Genomic DNA, 4,671 nt, shown 5'->3' on the forward strand with positions numbered 1-4,671 from the left:
TCAGTCGTCAGCCTGCTGCCCGGTTCCCTTCGCAGACATAGATGCCATCCAAACCTTTCTGATGGCCTTGTTGTTAACTGCTGTGGCTTGCTGAATCAGAGCAGCTGAATCTGAAACAAGTTCAGTATCATTTCCTTCAAGGATTAACTCATCCTTCTGGGCTTGAGAGACAGAACAAGCAACACCCCTTCTCATCCGAACCCTGTGGATGCATTTCTCACCCAAGAAGTTTCGGGTTTCAACCAAAGACCCTCTCTCCTGAATAAGGACGTTGATGGGGAAGTGAGCATGCACAGACCTCACCTTGGAAGAGAAGCCCAGCGTGAGTCTCCACCTCCTTCTGAACATGACTGCAGATGGTTCAGACAGCGCCCAGTTCCTTTCTCTTACCCCACCATTTATCTGTCAGCCCAGAGCCGCTTCTTTTTCTTTCCAAGGAGACTCGGCTCTACATTGATGTGATTGAAGTCCCTCCGCAGAGTTCCCCTGGGGCCCTTCACAATGACCGTTCGCCCCTTCAGAGTGATGTTGACATTTTCTGGAGTGTTGACAGTCTGGGGGCATGTGGATGGAGTGTGACCATAGAGGCCAGAGAGGGTGTCCAGTGTCCCCTCTACCACTCTCTGCCTACCCTTTGCTGTCTGTTTGTTTGTGACAGGCCCTCGCTGGGTAGCCCTGGCTGCCCTAATACTCACTACATAGACCAGGCTGTGTCAAATCCACAGAGACCCACACCTCTGCCTCCTGGGTGTCGGCACAGAAGGCTACGTGCACCATTACCTCCACTTTGCCTAGCCCTCTGGGGAAGAACCCCAAGTCTGCAGTTCGAATTTTCTCCACTAGACCTGAAGGCAGCAGGCCCAGTGACCTGTCTGTGTTCCTCCCTGGAGTTGGAATTATAGGTGATGATGCCCAGCTTGTTACACGGGTGCTGTGCTAGGATCTGAACTCTGCTCTTTATGATTACACACCAAGTACCCTTACCCTCTGAGCCAGCTCTCCAGGCCTTAATGTTTTTCTTTCTTTCTTTTCTTTTTTTTTTTTTTTTTTTTTTTTTTTTTTGGTTTTTCGAGACAGGGTTTCTCTGTGTAGTCCTGGCTGTCCTGGCACTCACTTTGTAGACCAGGCTGGCTTCGAACTCAGAAATTCACCTGCCTCTGCCTCCCAAGTGCTGGGATTAAAGATATGTGCCACCACCGCCTGGCTGGCCTTAACTTTTATTTATCCATATTTGTGAGAACCTCATGTAGCCCAGGTTGGAACTCCAGCTCCCCGTGTAGCTCAGGAGGATTTTGAGCTCATCCTCCTGCCTCTACCTCCTGCGTGTTGGGATCATAGGTGAGCCACCTTCTCAGCTTCTAGTATTTTCCTTTTAAATGCTTACATCATTGAACCACCTGGATTTTTCTCTCCAGTGGAGATCCAGTTGCTCCTGTACCTTTCCTCAGTAGTTCCTGATCCCCTGTGGCTTAAAATGTCACCTGTGGCTTAAAATGTCACCTGTGGCTTAAAATGTCACCTGTAGCATGAATGAGGTCCAAAAAGGTACTTGGACCTTTTTTTCTGGGATTTGCTGGTACACTCACCAGGACGGCACCAGCGGGAACAGCACCAGCGGGAATGGCACCAGCAGGAAACCAGTTAGACTAACACCACTTGAGAACTGAGTTTTACACCTAACACTGGTGGGGAGACTCTTTCTTGGGTTTTCATTTCCCAAAACACAAGTTTCTGGATTTTATTCTTTTGATTATTTCTTTTTTTTTTTTTTTTTTTTTTGCGGGGTGCATTTTCTTCTGTTTCGTGTTTTCTTTTGGGGACAAAAGATGCGTAGCTCAGCCTGGCCTCCAACTGGAGATCCTCCTGTATCAGCTTTGAGGTTGCTGGGATTATAGGTGCAGATTGGCTTACTAGGTACACTTTAAACTTGTGCTTATGGCCAAGCAAGATGACTCTGTGGGTAAAGGGGCTTGCTGTCAAGCCAGAGGCCCCGAGTTTGATCCCCAGAATCCACAGAACTAGTGCAAGGAGAGAACCAACTCCTGTAAGTTGTCCTCTGACCTCTACACACATAGTACACACACACACACACACACACACACATACAAACACATACAAACACACACACACACACAAACAAATAAGTATAATTAAAATTTTTAAATTTGTATGTACAGATTGAGCTCACTGAGCAAAGTAGTTTGAAAATAGATCCTCCAGTGTCAGGGACATCATTACAGGAATCATGCCTTCTTAAGGGATGGATGGAGTATGAATCACAACCCTCACGTGGGAAGACCCTCACGTGGGCCTGACCATGATCCTGGTATTGACTTGGATATGGCAGCAAGAGTAGGGTACAAAGGCAACCAACAGTTCCCTGGGCTTCACAGGAAGGAGCTGGAGTGAGGAGGGACCAGGCCAGTGGGAGCCTGCTGGGCAGATCAAAAGCAAGCCAAGGGCTACTGTCTCCTCAGCTGACCAACACCAACACGAGGAGGAGGTCAGCCAGGCCACAGGGCTGAGGGAGTCACCATGGAAACCAGAAAAGGCCAGCTCGCCTTCCCAGACTCCTAGCCTTGACCCTCATGGCAGGTATCTAGGGTACTCAATAAATCGGTGGCTAACAAATAAGAGATACGTGCATAAAAAGCAAAATCTGAGCTGGGCGGTGGTGGCGCACGCCTTTATTCCCAGCACTTGGGAGGCAGAGGCAGGCAGATTTGTGAGTTCGAGGCCAGCCTGGTCTACAGAGTGAGTTCCAGGACAGCCAGGGCTATACAGAGAAACCCTGTCTCGAAAAAAAAACAAAAACAAAAAAACAAAAAACAAAACCCAAAACAAAAACAAAAAAAAGCCTCTTAAATATCTATCCCTTCTTCCCTCCTTTAACTAATTAATTCTGGGAGGCAGCAAATCTCCAGAATCCTACTGTCTCTGAGTTATAAACACATTCCATGCCTGGCTTCTATGTGGATTTTGACCCATGGAATCATCTTCCCAAATTCTACTGTTATGTTTTATTAGACAGAATTTCAAATTGTAGCTCAGGCTGATATGGAACTCTCCTGCCTCCACCCTCCTAGTTTTTTGGCCTGAACCATCAAGCTCAGTTTCCTTTGGATCTTTTTTGGAGTGGGAGGGCATTGAGACAGGGTTTCTCTGTGTAGCCTTGGCTGTCCTGGAACTTACTCTGTAGGTGCCTCTGCCTCCCAAGTTCTAGGATTAAAGGTGTACACCACCACTGCCCAGTTTCTCTTGAAACCCCACCACACACACACACACACACACACACACACACACACATGCACACACATGCACACACACACACACATCATTTCACACATGGATGTCTGTGTGAGGATGTCAGATCCTGGAGAACTGGAGTTACAGACAGTTGTGAGCTGCCATGTAGCTGCTGAGAATTGAACCTGGGTCCTCTGGAAGAGCAGCCAGTGAGTTTAACAACAGAGTCATCTCCCCAGCACACCTCTGAATCTTAAAGTAAGTGAAGTATAAGCCAAGCTGGCTCAGAGCTGTGTAACAGATCAAAGATCACAGAGGCTCTCACTGGGGTCACAGGCCTGTAAGCCAGCTGAACCCTGAACAGGTTCCAGGGTGCTGAAGCAGGATGCTTTTAGCCTCAGGACCTGCCCAGACTACAGACGAGCTTTGTCCTAGTCAGGCTTTCTACGGCTTCTACAAAAATACTATGACTAAAAAGCAAGTCGGTGAGGAAAGGGTGAATTCAGCTAGACTTCCAAATTATAATTCATCAGTGGAGGAAGTCAGGACAGGAACTCAAGCAGGGCTAGAACGGAGGCAGGAGCTGATGCAGAGGCCATGGAGGGATGCTGCTTACTGGCCTGCTCCCCATAGCTTGCTCAGTCTGCTTTCTATAGAACACAGGACCACCAGCCCAGGGATGCCCCCCCCAATATGTTGGGCCCTCCCTCATTGATCACTAATAGAGAAAATGCTTTACAGCTGGATCTCATGGAGGCATTTCCTCACCTGAAGCTGCTTCCTCTGATGACTCTAGCTTGTGTCAAGTTGACTGTGTCAGAATGCAGAGAATTAGTGCCTGCAGGGTGCATAACCCAACCTGGTACATCTGCAATGCAACCTACCCCCCAGGGCTCAGGGAAAGTCACACATACACACACACACACACACACACACACACACAGAGGAAGAGAGAGAGAGAGAGAGAGAGAGAGAGAGAGAGAGAGAGAGAAAGGGAGAGAGAGAGAAAAAGGGGGGAGAGAGAGAGAGAGAAAGGGAGAGAGAGAGAGGGGATGTGAGAGAACTGAACAGTTGTAAGAACCACAGGACCATCAAGACTACTGCTAGACAATGTCTCCTAGACAAGACAGGGAAAATCAATTTACACTCATGAAATCTCATCAATATGGCCGCCTAGACAAGACCGGCAGCACAGTGATTCCAGTTGGTCTGCCAATGTGAGAAAGTTCTTAAGGTCTCACCCCTGGGGGGGAGTTGGAAGGGGAAGGGGATGGTGGGAATGATGTAAATAAAGTACTCATGAATGAAATTCTCAGAGAGTTTTAAAATGTAAATATAAAAGAAGTTCAAAAGAGCCAGGTGTGGTGGCAAACGCCATTAGGCCCAGCACTCAGGAGGCAGAGGCAGGCTACCCGCTGTGATTTG

At 48.1% G+C, this 4,671-nt stretch overlaps 1 pseudogene; it reads right to left on the reverse strand.

Annotated features, from left to right (window-relative positions):
- LOC116078768 lies at positions 1–777 on the reverse strand (annotated as a pseudogene).
- Positions 778–4,671: the final 3,894 nt, after the last annotated feature.

Source organism: Mastomys coucha, unplaced genomic scaffold (genome assembly GCF_008632895.1).
Source record: "Mastomys coucha isolate ucsf_1 unplaced genomic scaffold, UCSF_Mcou_1 pScaffold5, whole genome shotgun sequence".
Taxonomy (NCBI): Eukaryota; Metazoa; Chordata; class Mammalia; order Rodentia; family Muridae; genus Mastomys; species Mastomys coucha.